At 47.5% G+C, this 18,642-nt stretch overlaps 1 long non-coding RNA gene across 1 annotated transcript in view; it reads right to left on the minus strand.

Moving 5' to 3' along the window:
- The window catches only part of LOC102029954, a 27,101-nt gene extending 20,539 nt beyond the window's left edge, over positions 1-6,562 (minus strand). Inside the window, exons 1-2 of the long non-coding RNA XR_001233083.1 lie at positions 6,129-6,562; positions 5,140-5,335 (exon numbers count right to left, since the gene is read on the minus strand). This is a non-coding gene — a long non-coding RNA (uncharacterized LOC102029954). The remainder of the gene's footprint in view (positions 1-5,139; positions 5,336-6,128) is intronic.
- Between the last annotated feature and the right edge of the window lie 12,080 nt (positions 6,563-18,642).

The following is an 18,642-nucleotide window of genomic DNA, read 5'->3' on the forward strand; positions in this document are numbered from 1 at the left end:
TGAAGATATCAATATGTAATACAATAAGCATTGTTAATTCCCTACCACTCTGTTTGTAACTCTGTAATGTCTGTACTGATCCTATGCTATTTTGTAAAATGTTGTCGGTCTATTAGTATTTTCCTCCTTTAATTTCTAAAATAAAATAAAATAAAATAAAATAAAAATGAGATCATGATTGCAAAAGCCCAGGCTGGTACCTGGCTCCTAGTGGGTGTTCAGTACCAGACAGTTACTAGGGAAATACAGTGATCTCTGAGATGTTAACAACACACTTCCTACAGAGCAAGCCTAAAGCCCTGCTCTTAGATGATGAAAACAATTCCATGATTGTCTTTGCTGTTTACTTTGACTGCCCTGAGGTCTACTCATCCCTTAGGGATCCAACCCAGCTGAGGACTGAAGTGTCTGTCTCAAGCACTCGACACATTTACCACCCCTCTCAAGCTTCCAGTTGCTTTAATTGGCCTCCAAAGAGGAAACAGATCTCAGTGAAAGACCCTAATTAATCCCTAGGAATCTAGTTCCCCACATTCTCCTCTCTCTCCACTCCAACTCCCTGGTTATTTGTTTCAGACAAGAAAAGAACTTTGTAGACTCCCTGAGGAAAGAGAGAACTTTGGAGAGGGCCACATGTGGCAGCCTGCAGTGACTGTCCTAATGAGGCCTGGGAGACCCGCCTCGTCAAGGCAGACCCAGAACATGGAAAGTTAGTGCTGAGCACCCTTTCCTAGTGCCTGTAAGAAAGTTCTAGCTCACACTCTCCTTTGCCCACATTATAGGCACTTGTGTTCTCACCTGGCTTCTCCACAGGCATCCCGTCCACACAGCTCTTTATATCTCCTGGTTCTGAACCATGGTGTGGGTCACTGCCTGGGACGGGTATCCCCCTTGGATATCCTGCCCTCACAGGGACACCTCACATCATTCTGCTCACCCTTCCAGGCAAAAGTTTCTCTGTGAAGCCTTAGTCAGGCACCACACAGGCCACCATGTCCTACCAGGGGAAATCCAAAGCTTGTGGCTCTTGGCAGAGCTCTTGACGCTGCAGGCCCTGGCCATGCGTACATCACACTTCTGGGCCAGGCCCAGATCCATCAGTGTGCAGAAGCTGGACCTGTGGCAGAGGAAGCCTCGGTCTCAGTTCTGCCTTGAACCATCTTCACTCCAAAGTGGAGTATTCTGCACTGCGTTACATAACGAGGGGGCCAACAGTCAGGTAAAATTGCAAATTTCCTTACTGCAAGACTCCTTAAGAGCCTTTGCTTCAGTAATGTATACTGTGAATCTCTAAGCTGATGGTAGCTATACTACAAACTACAGTTCCTAAACTTTTTTGACTATAAAATTATTTTTACTCCTGAGCCTCTGAAGGGACTTGTATTCTGCAATTGGGGGAAATCATTTCAAAGCTTCACCTAATTTGAGATGTGATAGAAATATTTGGTGAAAGTTTAAATTTTAAAAATGTATTACAGTAAAAGACACATTGCCACTAGTCCCCTCAAAATACTCCCTGCTTCACTTGGAATACATCCCATCAATCTTGCCAGCTTCTGAAGCAGTTCTGGAAGTTTTCTTTCATGAGCATCTTTGAAGTGTGACCAAAAATGTGATGAATGCTGTGGCCAAGTGCAATCCTTTGGAAAGGTAGCTTCATAAAAACATTACAGTATGTCCTCGCCCACTTTCTTCAGCAGACTGGCCACTATGTGACTTCCGGCTCTTCCCCAAAGTTAAAATAATGATGCAAGGTAAATGTTTTTAATTGATTCAGAACATCAAGGCAGCTAGACTGTAGTTGCTAAACGCAAAGTTTAGTTGTCATTACAAAAGAGAACTTCCAAGATTGCTTTAGAAAGTGGAGAGAATGATGGAATAATTGTGCTGAAAATGGGGAGGGGCTAGAGGGGTGTTAACAACAATGTGTCTTCTATTATAATAAAATTTAAATATTCACCATATTTTTCTATCACACCTCATACCATGCACCAAAATGAACCCAAGGTGGGTGAAATAATTAAATGTGAAAATAAAACTATAAAAACTAAAGGAGAAAAAGCAAAAGGAAAGTATAAGCAGTGTCTTTGGGCCCCAGGACCTGGCACTAGCCTAGCCCACAGTCCTCTGTAATTATTCATGGATCTCAAAGTTTGTGGTGTCACTGAGAGTCATGCTATGTAGGTAATATTCAATTTTGCTCTTCAAGTAGGCTGCTTCACCTGTTAGATTAACTACCTTCCATTTTGGTATATTCCCCTAGGGTGTTACATGTAGGATACTGATAACCTTGTGCTTGGAAAAGCTCCCTAAAGGGACCACTTCATGCAACCATCACATTAGGCCTGTTCTTTACTGCTGAGGCATCAATTAGACTTTCATCCAAAGCAGCGGTTTCAACCTGAGCCAAGGGTTATGATGGTTGTCTGGGAAATTCCTAGCCAAACCCAGTCTATACCCTTAACTCCTTTTCCCCAGCCCCATAACCTAAGGAGACTTGGCCAGGCCCTTCCTCCCACAGAAGCCAGTCTTTCTGGCCAAGATTTATCCTTTCAAAGGGCCCTATGGGCCTGGGACCCAGAAACAACCAATGCAATCAGACACATCACAAGATCCACCTGGCCACCATCACTGCTGAGCATCCAGGAGCCTTGGAAACCACATGTCTTTCATCCAGTTAGCTGCCAATTCTACCTCTCCTGCATCCTCCCCACCCACCAGCACTTGTGGTCCCATCTGCTTTTCCCTCAAGGGTTTCCAATTCCCATCTCTAGGTATGTGAACTATGAGAACCCAAGGGCCAAGTGTCCCTGGCACCCACGGAGAAGCTCATGTTTCTGAATGGGTGGCTATGCCTGCAGGAGCAAAACCTTACCAGAAATGAGAACCAGGTTGGGAGACAGCAAAGGCAGGCCCAAGGAGGCACCAGAAAAAGAAGACAACCCTCTTCCTAGTATTTGGGTACCCATGTATTATCATGTTAAGGGCAAGGACTTATAACTTTAGCACTGATCTGCAGTCAGAATAGAGACTCTCTCCTGAGCCCCAGGCTTTACATGACTAATAACTTTCTAGGAAGAAATGCCAGCCAGCCACATTTATCACCTTCCCATGATCAAGGACAAACAACAGGAGGGTGAGGAAGCAGGTGTGTCTCTCTGGTCCCATAGGAGCAAAGATCATCACTGATCATTTTCTGGGTCCCCAGTACATGGATGATTGGGAAAGGGAAAGTCTTTGTTGAAGAGTGAGTGGAAGGATGAATGGATGGATAAATGGATGGTGAGTAGATGTTAGACGAGTAGATAGAGAAGGGAATGAAGTTGGAATAAGGTTGGGCCTGAAACATTCCCTTGTGGAGAAGCCTGCTTTCTGACCTCCACCGCAGTCCCTGGACTAAACCTAGGCCATCCATTTGATTTCTCTTCTCTCATTCTGCAGTCTGCTGTTTCCTTGGGGGTGAACACAGCAGCGAGAAGACTATCAAGTCCATCTTCCTGACCTCTGCCTGTGTTGATCCTCACTGTCCTTCTGTGGTATCACAGCCCCATCCTCCTCCCTGACTTCCTATCTTCTGTGGCTCCATGAGTACACCGTCCTTGCTACATGTTAGAGACTTTTCTATCTCTAACCTGCTATCTCTAACCTTCACTGCAATGATAGATCTTTTAAACCTTCCCTGTATCCCATCTCTTGTGAGATAGTTTCCAGGATCTTTGGTCGGTCACTCAGGGCCCTGCCTGGCTTGGCTCCAAACTACTAATCTACAGGTAATCATATGGCCCACACCACCGCTGGCCTAGGCATGACCTTGGTGCAGTACCCTCATGGCAGATGGAATTTACAAAAGCCCTCTTTCCTGGTGAATGACCTTGGTGTCCACTGATGGTAGAGGCAAACAAGAGTATGTGCGTGAACACACACACACACACACACATACACACACACACACACACACGGGAGACACAGAGCACTGTCTGAGGGGAGTGAGGGCTGGATGGTGTCTTTGTGCCACTGTGCAGGGGAACACACACTAGCATGCAGGGGGCACTGGGAAGTCTCCCCTTGCCTGCCACCCCCTCTCCGGACTCAGAGCTTCAGTAGGGCAGGCTTCTCCTCATGGAGCACAAGCCCTTGCCAGCAGTTGCTCCTATCTCTCTGGTGAACCTCTGGGGAGGCGCCCCATTGGGTGCATCACACCACCAACAGGAAACAGATGTGCCGGAGGATTCCAGCTAGGACGCAAGGCCTGGACTCTGATCTCAGGCCCTGCTCTAACACACGGGCAGAATTGTGCACAGCCTATTCTACTTGGGCCTCAGTCTTCCTACCTGAATTTTGTAAGGACTGGATTCTGCACTCTGAAAGCCCTGATAAGAAATCTTGTAAAAAAAAAAAAAAAAGAAATCTTGTACACTAGGAGGTGCCACATTACCTGATAACCAATCAAGACTCAAGGAGGGCTGGGGCCCTGTCCCCCTCCCAGTCTCTGCTGGGCTGGAAGATGCCCTGCAGAGAACTCACCTCCTCTAAGCAGTCCTCTGCAGCTGGGAGAAAACAGTCTCCTCCCAGGGCAGAGCTGCCTCCCAAAGGGAGGTGCTGCTCCTAGAAAGGACGCATTCTCATTGCTGGTGGACCGGAGACGCTAGCTGGGCACAGGGCAGGCTGCTGTAGAAATCGCCCCAGCTCTGACCGTAAGTGCCATGGTGCCTGCCCTGGCTGCTGTGCCTCCCGCCCTTCCTCCTCCCCAGTCCAGCAAAGCTGGGCATGAGACCAAGAGGTAAGGTAGAGACACCCCAAGCTCCTAACCAAACAAAGCCAGTAGGGTTCTCAGTGAGAACGGGAACTGGGTCAGCAGAAGCCCCTTCCCCTTCCCTGCATCTCTCCGGCTGAATCCTGACCACAGAAGGGAGAGCCAGATAGCTGTCCTGCCCAAGCACTTGCACCGTTCTCTCTTCTGCAGCCCCATCCAAGCCCTGTGTCCCACCACCCTGGCTCTGCATTCACCACTGTTCCTCTGGGGCCTCAGTTTCTCCATCTGTACAATGGATGATTGCTGGAGATTACCTCCGGGCCCTTCGGCTCAGACATTCTCTGGTTGTTAGCAACAGGAGTGTGATCAGGCAGCGTCAGTCATACCTGAGGTCCTGGGACTTGTCCAGCAGACCCCATGTCCACCTGGGAACTCCAAAAGCTTCTGGAGAGGTAAAGCGGGAGTGCTGGCACAGACCGAACCCCACTCACGGCTTTGCTGAGGACCACGGGTCACCTAGTGGCCAGTTTGGGAAGGCCCAGTCCTGGTGTCAGAGCTGGAGAGAGGCAGTGACAAGGCCAGCTGGGGGACAAGATAGGACCAGATCAGACAGGATGTTCAGGCCATGCTAAGGAGCTTCACTGAGGGTGTGGGGAGGGGGCAGGGTGGGTGCAGGGAGGGGCGTGGTCAGATGTGTGCTTTAGAACCACTCTGTCGGGAGTGTGGCGAGCTGAGGCCACTGCACTGATGTAGAAGAGAGAATTAGGTACTGAGGTGAGACAGAGACCATAATTGGGATGGCAAGCAGGAGAAGGATGCATTTAGGAACACTCAGAAGGAAAGCAGGTAGAATTTGATAACTGGCTTGGGCTTCACCACCCTACCTGCTGTGTAGATCACATATGCAAATACAGTGGTGCTTGGTTCACAGACTGAACATGTTCTACAATTTGGAAAAGATGGCCACCTTTATGGTTGTGTAGAAAAGATGGCCACAGTCGTGTTTGTCACCTGATGAAGAGTTTGCAAAGAAAAACGAAATTTTACCACACGCTTCTGTTTGTGAAACAAATTGCTTGCAAACAAAACACTTCATGAACCGAGGTCGCACTGTATTACAGGGGGAGAAACCTGGAGATGACCAAGGACCTGTCCAAGGTCACACAACGAGCCAGCGGTGAGACTTGACTAGAAACCAGGGCTGCTGGCTCCTGTACACAGGACACTTTCCCCACAATGACATATCCAGTACAGATAGAGATACGTAGATTTCACAGAGCCTTGAATGCCAAGCCAGAGAATGTGGACCTTTTCTATGAGCAACTGGGAGCCATGGTAGACTCTTAATATTTAGTAGCATTTCTTGTTTCTTTACCTTCCTGCAACAGAAAACTTTCCAGTGCTCTTGCTTAGCTGCTTCTGGGCCCACCCAACCCCCTTGATCTTCATATAGAAGGAGGCATCCACTCTTCTTTACAAGGAGAAAATACAAAGCCCAGAGAGGTGAAAAGATTCCCCTAAAGTCACACAGCAAGTTAGTAGCTCAGATTTTCCCAAATCCCAAAGTTCTCCTGAATCTCACAGTAGTTCTTCTAGATCCTGGGTATGAAATCCAGAAGCCTGAAATTCTGGGTCCGGAGAGGAAAAGGCCTGGTCCAGGGTGATCACAAGTGTGTTGCAGAGCAGGACCTAAAACCCTATCCAGATCCCTGGGGCCGGTGCAGGGGCCAGTCAGCTGCCAGCGAGCTGCCTCCCCTCCGCGGCTGCAGTCCTGGGAGGGAGCCATGTCCTAACTCCCTCCCTCGGCAGTCATTGTGCCCCCATCTGTCTTGTCAGGGACCAGCGCTGGGACATCTCCAGGCTGCCTTCAATTATGAGGCAATAAATATGAGATGTGGTGCGTGATGAGCAGCCGCTTGGGCCGCCAGCCCTTCCCCCACCCCCGCCTGCCTCTGCACCAGGGAAGATTGGATTTTGTGTTGTTCATTTTTTATCTCTAGCCCATGTCAGATGAGGAGGTACAGGACATGGTCAGTGGATAATTTTATCCGTCCCCCACTTATCAGGAACAGCGTGGAGTTTGGGGATGTGTAATGTCCTCGGGTTGCCTGCTGTCCTCACAGGGGGCGCTCCTCCACCCCCACGCACCAGGCCGGGTCTCCTTGGCTCCACTGATGCAAAATGGCCTGTGGAGAGAAAGGGTCCTGGGCAGGAAGATGGAGACCTGAGATCCCAGCTTTGACCTTGCTGTTGATCTCTATGACCTTGGGCAAGTGTCTAAAAATGTCCTGGGAGGCCCTTCTCTACGGAAAGCCTGGAGCAGGCAAAAAGAGGCCACACCAAGGAATGGAACCTGCTCCCCCCTCCCACTGTGGAGCTGGTATTTGACTCCAACTAAACAGACATTCCCTGGAGAGGTGGAAGACACTGGCATTGCGTATGAAAGAGGTACACTCACAAGCGGGATGAGAAGGAGGGCATGGAGAGCAGGCATCCAGGCAGGGACGGAGTAACACAGCAGGGCACAAATGACCCATGTATGCTTGGAAGACCTGAAGGTATGGTCAGGGCATAGGGTAGATAGACTTGGGGAAGAAAGGAATTTTAAGCAGGTAAGTGTTATGGTCATATCTACATTTTCAAACAATCTCTCTCGGAAAAGCAGATTTAGCAGTAGGAATGGGGAATGAAGGCAGGGGGCCCAGTGAGTGAGCTGATGCAATGATCCAGGAGACGGGAGACAGGATCCTAGATTAGAACAATGGCAGTGAATCCAGAAATAAGAATAATTACAATCTTCATTGTAATGAATATTACCATTAAATGTTACTATGGTACAGGTACAGTGCTACGTATTTACATCACTGCCTTCAATTCTCACAATGATTCTTCAAAGTAGATTATTATCCCTATTTTATAAATATGGAAATTAAGACTAGAGTGAATTGCCCAAGTCAAATAAGTGGTAGAAGCAGGATTTCAACACAGGTTGGTCCAACCAAGGTCTTTCTACTGAATTCCATAGCCTGGAAAGGAAGTCATAGTGTCCCAAGAGTCCATGGAGGCTCCGTCTGATTTTTGTGATTGTTTGCATATGGAAAGCAAAGGGTGGAGAGGAGTGAAAGATGAGATATGGTTCCTGTGTGGAGAGAGTGAACAAGTTGAACAGAGATAGGGAGGGTGGGGGCCTTGGGAGAAGCAGGAGAGTTTGGAATTTTTGAATTAGAGGCAGTTGAATACATAACCTAGGTGTGGAGCCGAGATCCAGTCTGGAAATAGAAATTTGGAAGTTGCTGAAAAGCACAGTCATATGAGTGGACAAGGTCACTGGTGGGAGTGTGTACAGTGGATGGAAGATGAAGGCTGGAGCCACAGGGAACGCCAACCCTCGGGAAATAAACACAAAAGGACAGACAGGGAATGAGGATAATAAGAAGTCAGCCAAGGACAGATGGACTTGCTCTGGGAAGGTCCCCAGTGCTGTGGAGGGGTCAGAAAGGTGAAAGCTAAAATTTTAACAGGGTTTAGGAAGCAGCAGGCCACACTGGAGCAGAGGCGCTTCAGGCAGTAGTCACTGGGAATCTTGGCAAAGTGTCCTTTATGGGCACAGTGATACTAAGCAGTTGGAGGGGCCCATACCACCCTCCTCTTGGCCCAGAATTAATTAGTCCTGTGCAGTGGGAGTGGGGAGTCCTTTGGCCCTGGTGCATTAGTGACTCCTGTCTTCCACAGTAGAAAGGGAAAAAGAGGAGGGATGGGAAGGGAGGAAAAGAGAAGATGATAGGAGAGAGACAGAGACAGAGGTGGGGGAGGAGAGAGAGAGAAGAAAGAAACAAAGAAAAAGAGAAGAAAGAGGGGAGGAGGAAGGAAGAAAGAAAAATGTATGTAGATTGTTATACGGGTATGATAACTCAAAAACCACTGAAAAGAAAAAAGGGACTTACTTTGATACTGTTTCCAAATAATTGTATTTACCAAGAAAGATATCACAATCCAGCGTGGCTGAGATATTAAAGGAGCAAAAGGGGTAAGAACTGTTTGTACCAAGGGAAAGGGACAGTGCAGGTATGGGTCTGCTGCCTTGAAGGACACATTGGCTGTGGTCCTTACATTTGAATGGCACCTTGGCTGGGTGTAATGTTCGAGTGCATGTGAGCTGGACAGAGACGCCTCCACACAGTGCCATTGCCAACTGAGTTATACCAAAGCGCTTCATGTTTATCTTTGCTCATCTGTTTAATCTTGATGGAAAAATTTATGATGGAACTACTAGAGCTGTAAAATGTTTTGCAATTTGCAAAGCTAATTTTGTGTTTGGCAGATTCCCTGTCGAAGGGAATAATTATTTTCCCCTGGAAATTTAGGGGCATGATCTCCATATGCTTAGGGTGGTTTAGATGGAAGGGGTCAAGGAAGTAGAGGCCGGTTTGCAAAAGGACGAGGAAGTATGAACAACAAGTAAAAATCTCAAGAAACTGGGTTGTGAGAATGAAGAAGAAGAATGGTAGAATAATGGGGTGGAGGACGCTTTTGAGATGGGAAAGTCATAAACATATTGAAGGCTAAGGAGTCAGTGGAGACAGAAGATTAAAGAGAGGAGGGGTGATTGCTGAAACAGTTCCTGGAGGAAGTGGGCAGGAAATGGGTGTGAGGGCCTGGAACTGGAGGGAAGCCTGCTCTCTGACCATTGTACTACAGCACAGTGGTTAAGATGACAGCCTGCAATCCAATGGCCTGGCTGTGAATCCTGATCTACTAGGACAGCATGGCTTTGGTCAAGTTATTTAACCTAAGGCAGGGATTTGCAAAATGGGGATCCTGACAGTGCCTATCCAATAGAGTTAGCATGAAAATTAAACCAGCTGATACATGTAACTGGCTTAGAAAAGAAGTGTCTGGCACATATTAAGTGTTTGGTGTAAATTAGTTGTTCATGGTCAGTAGAAGTCAGCTATCACTAATTCATCTTACAAGGCTGGCCAGAAGAAGAAAGGTATTGGTGTGGCCTGTGGAAACTCCAGAGAGGGAGGAATGGGGAGCTCACCTAAAAGCTCTGCTTCTGCACCAAGGATTTTGAGTTAAAGCTGAGTTCACACCTCTTCATGCTAAATCTGTTTTCCACCTGGAAAAAAAGTTTCTTCTCAAGAGAGGATTGTGACGAGCACAGGGTCCAGCACACAGAGGTGCTCAGTGAATGTCAGCTGTTCCCTTCCCAGTGACATGGACCTGGGCCGCAAGTCTGCCACGAGGGAGAGCAGAGCTGAGGTTGAGAGGACTCAGTGGAAAGTTTGCTAAGGCGTGGAATGTTGTGGAGGCTCTGGATGGTAAGATCATCCACCCCAAGCCCAAGGGGCCCAGGAAGAAAACAGAGCCAAGAAAAGTGGCAGAGGTGAGGGGAACCCAAGGCTGAAGGGTCTGTGGTAGGAGAGAAGGGTTTCAGAGTTTTATTCAACCTGACTTCTCTGAGCACTTTGGTATGTCAGGTCCAATGTGCAGCACTTTATAAACATGAGTTCATCCATCCCCGTCCAGTACAAGGCAAAGCAATCCAGGAGCCTGTCCCTCCCTCAGATGGGTGAAGGCCTCAGACCCCTGATCAAGTGTAGAGTGTAAACAGCCCCGACGCTTTGGCAAGGTTGGATCAGAAAAACAAGCAGGGCCAGCCAGGTTCCCTCTGCATGCCCTGGACCTGGAAGGATAGGGAGCAACCAGAGAAAGAAGTGAAAATCATAAGGGACCCAGAGCAAGGGGCCTTGGAGTTGAGCTGTAGCCATGAGCAATGACATGTGAGCACTAAAGCACGGATTCTGAGGGAGGAGAAGCTGTGAGGCAGAGAGAAGGGGCATAGGGAAGAGGGCAGAAGTCAGCCTAAGAGTAGTAGAGATGACCAGTTAGCAAGGGAGATCCACTGACAGAGATGGACAGAGCAGCAGTCCCCAAGTGACCTCTGCTCCCTGCAGTGTTCGGGTCTCAGTCCCCCCTGCTGGCTCCTTGCTCAACTCTCCTTTGTCTAAATGGGTTCAAGTGATGTTCTGTTCTTTGCAGCTAAAGAAGTCTGAATAAGGCCTATTCTCATTCTGCAGATGAGAAGACTAAAGCAGAAATGGGTGTCAATTTGTAAAAAAAACACTGAGCTAGCTAGCTAAGGAGTGGCAGACAGAACTGGAATTCAAGACCCGTTTTTCTCCAGAGCCCATTCTTCGTTCCTTAGCCCAGGAGGCCAGTCCCTGCTTTACAACCCAGCTCTCACTCTCAGACGCTATTGCCCTGAGAAAGAGTCTTGCCAAGACTACTCCAGCCTCCTCGCCAAGCAGGAGTATAGTCACATGACAGCAGAGGCCCTCCTGGCCTCTTGGGAGGGGTGGCTGAAATCAAGAGTAGCTCTGTCCCCCAAATCTTACTCCCTTACAGCTTCTCCTGGGACCTCCATACCTCGAGTCCCCCTTAGGCTTTCCTAAAGGAAAGAGTTGACATTCATAAAGAAAGTGCCCACCGCAACGGAACATCAAGCATTAGGCCTCTGAGAAGGAACCGGGAGGTTCAGAGGACCCAGGCAAGGAGGAACAAGGCCAGACCTCAACATCAGGGTGAGAACAGTTTCACCAGAATGGGTCCCTGTCTAAATAGGACCAGATAATCTCCTTGGAGCCTCACATCTTCCTTCCTGAGACAGCACCCTCGTCCCCATTATACAACTGGGGAAAGTGAGGCTCCAGGAGATTAATCTCTTTCCCAAAGCCACAGAGGCAGTAAGAGACAAAGTTGGGATCGCTCTCTTGCCTCAGACTTTAAGTCCAGGCACCTCCTGCCACTGGGAAATCAGCTTCACAGGGACAGTAGCTGTTGACCCACTCTGCCGGAAATGGCTGTGGTACGGAGCGTCACTACCCTTTCTGTGTCTCTGCTGAGTGAGGAGGGGTCCGCTGGATTTCTTAGCCTGCCCACCTGCTCTAGCAAGGGGGGTGGGATTTTCAGGCTCTCCACAGCTGGGCCTCATCCAGGCCACTCCCCACCCCACGTCCTCTCCCCAATAATTAATCTCCAGGCAACAGCCCCAGCTGCAGTGCTTTCATCATCCAATTACCGGAGCTGCTGGCACAATAAATCTTGGTCACACAAATGCAGGCAAATCTGCAGCTATTTTCATGGCCATTACTGTGCATAGGACATTGGGACTCAGGTCATTTGCCTTTCTGACGTGGAGTCCTGTCCACCACCCCATCTTCCCCGCCTTCTTTCCTTTCTCATTGGCAGCTGCCCCGTCCCCCTCTACCTCATTATCCCCCGAGTACCTGCTTCCCCTCCTCATCCCTTCTCTAGGCTGTAGGACCAAGATCAAAAGACTTTGTGTGACCTTGGCCAAGTCAGTTCACCTCTCTGAGCTTCAGTTTCTTCCCTTATAGAACAGAGATGACATTAGTACCCTCATAGGGTTTTGTGAAAATTAAACAACCCAAGTGTGGTACATGCCTCACTGTTGGTACCTAGAATGTTTGTCAATGGTCTTTCCTAATTTTTTAGGTAGCTATGTGTTCATTTTAATGGGCAGTAGGAAAAAATCACTAATATATCAATCCTGTGAGCATCATTGCTTAGGAGACCATGAAATGAGATCGTTACATAAAGTGTGCTAAAGACAAATATTAAAAATGATGCGCAGATCTGGCAAAAATCATGGAGGAGGCATGTGAATGAGAAGCTTGAGATGCTCTGACCTCACGGCAGTGCAGTGCTTACCTTCATAAATATCTGTGCTCTCCTCTGCCTTCCCCCACCTCCTGCAGAGGGGAATGTGGGGCCATCAAAGGGAGACAGCCCATCCTGCGGCCAAGCATGCCTGCTGAGACCCCACACCCTCGTGGTGGGGTTGCCTCAGGACTCTTCTGTCACATGAGCAACTGTCCCCAAGGCCCATTTTATATAAATCTTGTACTCCAAAGACAGCGTCTCCTTCAGAGAGTCCCAAGTCTTTGTCTCTTCTAAGCTAAATGCTGTCACAGCCAGGCCAGCTAGCTTCACGGTTGTTTGACAGGATGCTGAGTAGGACTTCCCTGAGGTCTTTAATTGGTGGAATTACAGTGAGGGCCCAGAGCTGAGGCCGAGAGAGGCATGAAGGAGCATGCGGATGCGTGCACAGAGCACAGAGGACTAGGGCGGGGTAGGGGCAGTGGGCAGGAAGTCAGCAGTAGATCTGTGAGGAGTGCTGTGCTGCTGCTAAGCATGGATTGCATATTCCTCATGGAAACTGAGTGTGGCTGCTGCGGTGGTTACCGTACTCTCAAATCTAGGCAGTAGGCTCGCTGAGCCGGGAACTCCCAGGCTATCCTGGGGATGCCACCAGGCAGCACAGACACTGGGACAGTTTCCTGCAGCATACACAAGGGCAGGAATTCACTGACGGGCCCATTCCAGCCAGCAGTACTTATAGGAGTAAGGTGAAATAGGCCAGGAAGAATGCTCAGGAGTCTCTCTCCATTCTTGCTTGGCTGCAGGCCAGCCTAGAAGAAGACCATAGTAGTTTCCACTGCTCCATCAAAGCACACAGGTTGGAAGAGGGGAAGAATCCATGGGGCTGTCCTGGCAGCCACAGACCAGGTAAGGCCAACAAAAAGCCTTGGGTATCTCGCAGAGACAAAGGAAACTCAGCTGTCCATGTCTTAGCAGGGCCTGGACAACGGGGGGTGGGCAGAGGGAGATGTGACCTCTGTGAAGGAAAATCACTGTCACCACCTCCCACCAGGGCCACCAGTCTTAGATGGCACCTTCACAGACCCCACACCATGTGTACACACAGCACACAGAACTTCCTTCTCCGTAAAGCGTCTTCTCTCTTGGGTATCAGTTTCCCCTGGGAGACAACAGAGTTAATAAATGATGCCTCGGGCCAGTTTTAATAGTTTAGGCAGAGATTGCTGACCTGTCACCAATCATAGGCATTGTGGTTTAAAATTCCAAATTGCCTGAAGGATTTGGGGAAACATTGCCACCTGGTGGTTAATGTTGGCAGTGTCTTGGACAGAGCAGGACCGCGTGTATGATCACTGACTTCTGAGAGATGCCTCAGAGTTTAGACTTCTGTCCTATTTCCAGTCTGGCACATAACACCTTCTAAGTTCAGGCCTAGCCTACTTTTGAAAAAGATACCAGTATCATGAGTTCTCTGCTCTGTCCAGGTGACTCTCTGAGGCTTGGGGACAGGGTTATTTGCCACTTGATACTTACTTACAGCTACCTTCTCTATTATTTTCATACGAACATGCATTTAGTAGGAACTGTGGTGTTCACACTCTGTATCGGGTCCTAGGATGCATTCGGGATATAGAAGGACCAAATGTGGCCCCTACCCTTGAGGAGTTCATAGCCTAGATAAAGACACATACAGCAACCGAACATTTCATGCGGCGTAGTCAGTGCCGAGTTGGAGGGAATGTGGAAGGCCAGAGTGCAGCTTATCTTGATCTGGAGACAGGGCAGGCTCTTCAGAGAATGGGACACTCTTGGGGGAAATGGAATAGAAAGTAATGGAACACTGAACACCAAGGTAATGGCTTCATCCTACTGTGAAGGAAACACTAGGTATGGGGAATGCACTGGAAGGGTAACAGGGAGCTGGAGGGGCAGGGAGGAGACTGATGCCCTGACAAGATGTGACAGCCCCACCGCATTTCACACAAATCCATTCTAGATCTTTGCATCAACAAAGAGGTTAGTGCTATCACACCCCTTACAGGGAGGAGAGGCAGGCTCAGAGATTAATAGAGCATCCAAATTCTCACTCAACTGGTTTCAGCAAGTGAGCTGAGTAGGAAGAAGGGAACAGATAGATAAAGAGCTAAATCCAGAATTAGGATAATTAGGATTTAGACCATTATTCCCACTCTAGGCTTCCCCTTAGTTCTCAGAATAACACATAATTTTGCTCTATTCAATAAATGACATTGTTCTAAATGTCATTTAAGGGTTTCTCTTACTCCATCCCTGTCTTGTCACTAAAAGTATATTTTGATAATTCCTGACCCCAACCAACAGTCCCATAGTCAAAGTTCAGAAACCTCTTTCAAAAGTGGGCCAGAGTCACCATACTTCAATTCAGGGCCGGTGTACCAAAGGCCCTATGTGAGAGAGACTCAGCCTGATTTTCAGGTGCAGGTCAACTTCTGTCAGACATTACAAGGAGGAGAACAAATCTGGGGCCCCGGCACCCTCTAAAGAAGCCGGGTGTGGACTCCCCAGCCGAGTTCTCAGGCAGTCATGATTAATCTCATTTTAGATACCCCAAACCAAGGTTTCCTATGGCCCAGTCCATGCCTTGTAGAAAAAGGTGCCCTTTGGGCACTTTCAGCCTTACAAGTGCATGGCTTGGGGAGCTCCATTCTTGCCTGGAGTTCAGGCCCCACTTACCTTTGACTAAGTGCTTCTGCACAGTGCACCAAAAGCAGCAGCCCTGTCTAAACACAGCCACCGACCAGAGCTTGTGAAGCAGCCCCATCTCTCCAGAAGCTATACCTGTGTCTGCAGCTCTGGTAAATCTATGAGGAGCTGCCCGACTCTGCCTGTGGCCTTGGTACAAAGCTTGTGCCCTCCCACTGGAACTCTTGAAGTACAGGAATCCTCACTGGCTTGGGAAACAATCATGGACCGCCTACCTGCAAGCCCCCTCCCCACTGCATCCCAGAGCTGCAAGGGAGCATCTTTACTTGACGGGGAGAGCAGGCAACACAGGCTCTGCCTCCAGATCCACCCTCCCCGCTCACCTCTTCCTTCACTGTCTCTACTGCCACCGCCATGCTGACCTTTGGAAGCTTTGATGTCTCGTCTTGGCACTCCAGCCAAATGTGCTCATCTGGGGATCCATAATATTGACAGAACAGCAGACGCCAAGCTGGAGTGCTCAGACCAGTCTTCCAGAAAGGTTTCCCAGTCACAACAAAGAGCAGGGTATGGTCCTGCTTTACTGGAGTAGCAGAGCAGCAGGTCTTCCTCAGCTCCAACCTGGGCCTGCTTAGTGGAACCGCCCTGAATTCAGGTACACTTTACTTTGGGCTACCGGGGATCATCCTCTGGGTCACTTTGATGCCATGACATCTCAAATCAGATAACTGAGATCAAGAAGGGGAAGGGTCTCCCAGCCTAGGCCCCACCTTTGAGTTCACAATTTTGGAGGATTTCAGTACAAATCCCAGGCAATCACCATGCCGTGGCAAAGCTGAATTTCTGACCCAGGAAGGATAGAGCTGGCTGGCAAACTAGGGACCTAGGTTAGACTTCTATTTGGGAAATGAAGCTTGGCTCCACACAGACACTAGTACAACAAGCTTTGCTCCTACCTCATGAAGTGAACAGAAGTATGAGTAGGAGGTAGATGGGGCATAGATGGAGAGACGAGTATTATTTGTAACTCACAGAGGGATCCACAGACCTGTAGCCTCAGCCTTACTTAACAGCTTGTTAGAAATGCAAATCCTCAGGCTCAACCTTAGACCTAGTGAATCAGGTTCTCAGGGCAGAAGGAGGTTTGAGGGAAGATGAGGGGCTAGAAACCATTTTTTAAAAAAACATTCTATAGATGATTCCTATGTGTATATAAGTTTAAAATGTACTGCTAATACAATATCTTAGTTTAGACTTCTATAACAAAATACTTGAGACTGTGTAATTTATTCTCAGAAATTCATTTCTCACAGTTCTAGAGGCTGGGAAGTCCATGGTCAAGGCCAGATTTGATAACCAGTGAATGTTTGCTGAAGGGTTGGTTTCCACTGCGCAGATAACACCTTGCGTGGCTTAAAGGCAAAGAAGTTAACAAACTCCCTTAGATCTTTTATAATTAGGGAACTAATCCCATTAATGAGGGGAAGGTTTCATGAGCTCACTGCCTCCCAAAGGTCCTCTACCTTTTAATACTAACACCTGGGATGTTGGATTTCAACACATGAATGTAGGAAACACACACATTCGGACCATCGTGTACACTGGGCACATGTGACAGATAATGTGATTACTACAGGAAAAAGTAATAATCATAGCAGCTCCCATCCTCTAGATATCTACTATGTGCCAAGTATCTTCAACTTTTATCTAAGGTTAAACGTGACCTCACTTTGTCCAACAATCCTTTGAGACACTTTTATTGTCCTACTTTTCACAAGTGAAGACACTATAAAGGTATTTGCCCAAGTCACTCGGCATTTCCGGTATTGTTTCCTTTCCTACGGTATGGGAACAATCACACCTTGCTTCTCTGGCTGTTGTGAGGATTAGTGAGAATGTGTGGAGAACGGTTCACATTACGTGGGGAACTCAGGCTAGACCACTGGGTGCAGTTCTAGAGACTGGCTCAGTGGGGAAAGGCAGAGGCAGCACAACATAGCTGGCTGAGAGCCAAAACAAAAATCTGTCTCCAACCTGTGGCTCAGAGGGCCGCCTTTGCCTGCAGGTCCCTGTGCTTCCTACTTAGCACTAAGTCAGCTTCATCTGCTATCACGTTCTGTTTACCCTTTAAGGGAATCCATGCTCTCATTTCTCATTCTATTCCTAGTTAATGACAACAAAATCTATGTTTGGAAGGCAGCTGCTCCGAAGGCTATGGGCATTAGAAAGTAATTCCACTGCGGCCTTCCAAGGACAAAAACTAATGCAGTTCTATTGGATGAAATACAAAGATAAGACCTTTGGCTTGAGAGGTAACTGGTGAGACACATTATTACAGGGATCATCATAAGCCTCTCACCAGCTGCTGAATGCTCCTAATGTACCAAGGGCCGCACACAAAGCTGCAAGATAAGCATCACCTTATTTCTACCTCTTCTTTTCTGGATAACAAAAACACAAATTTGGAATCAGATCTGTCTTCATCACTTACTATTTGTGTGACATTGGAATATATCATGTAACGTTGTTGAATCTAGATTTCCTATCTCTAAAGCAGTTGTTGAATTAAGTGAATGCATAATTCAAAGCATACAGTAGGCACTTTAAAAATGTTATTCATCTCACACCCTTCTTTACTGTAATATACTGGCCTTGTGATGGACAGAAGACAAGAGATAAGTCAAACTAAATCACTGCCAATCTCGCAGTGTCTTCTATAATCAGATTGGGTCATTCTTCGTAGTAAGGGAGAAACATTCTGGGGCAAAGTCAGAAGGTTACTCAAAATCATCAAGCCTGTAGTTCGCTCAGGTGGCTATCTGCTGTGGAGTGCCATCCTCAGTGGTCTTTTTTCTTTTGGTATTGCTATTATTAAATTCCTAGGAAGGATCAGCTCTTTTGTATTCCATTTTGATATCAGGCTGTTTCATAGCAATTGGACTATGTTTTATCTACTATTTATGGTGTTAATAAAAATCCAAAAGAATCAGCTCTACTAAATTTGTAATTGGTGTTTAAGGTAATTTAATCAAAGTGTTATTGTTTAAAAGTTAAGAGGTTTTAAAGTTTTATTGAATATTGTTACTGGGCTTTGGGGTGCTACAGTCTCCTTCTAGAGGTAGTTTCTAGGTTCTTTCCTAAATAAAGAATTGGTCAAGACAAGCACAAAAGGTAATGAGGTTTTACATTTATTAAAGCTATGAAAAGAAAAGAAACATGCTTTCCAGAGTGAGTTTGTACCAACTGAAAGTACATTCTAAAGGATGATAACAGACCGCTCTGAAAGAAAGAGCATAGTGGCCAAGAGTTCAATGGTGGCCATCTTTTATATCTTCTACTCCTTAGGCTGATATCTAGGCCATCCTATTAAAAACCTGCTTGAGTTCTCCAGAGAACTGAAAGTAAGACTCTCTGTTCCATGTACAGAGCTTTGGGAACTATTCTGTGCATGTATCCTGGAACTTTGTAATCAATAGGTCTCACACCCACCTTCCAGAAAGTTTGCTAAACCCTAATCT

This window comes from Chinchilla lanigera, unplaced genomic scaffold, assembly GCF_000276665.1.
Source record: "Chinchilla lanigera isolate Chin_1 unplaced genomic scaffold, ChiLan1.0 scaffold00013, whole genome shotgun sequence".
In the NCBI taxonomy this organism is placed as follows: domain Eukaryota; kingdom Metazoa; phylum Chordata; class Mammalia; order Rodentia; family Chinchillidae; genus Chinchilla; species Chinchilla lanigera.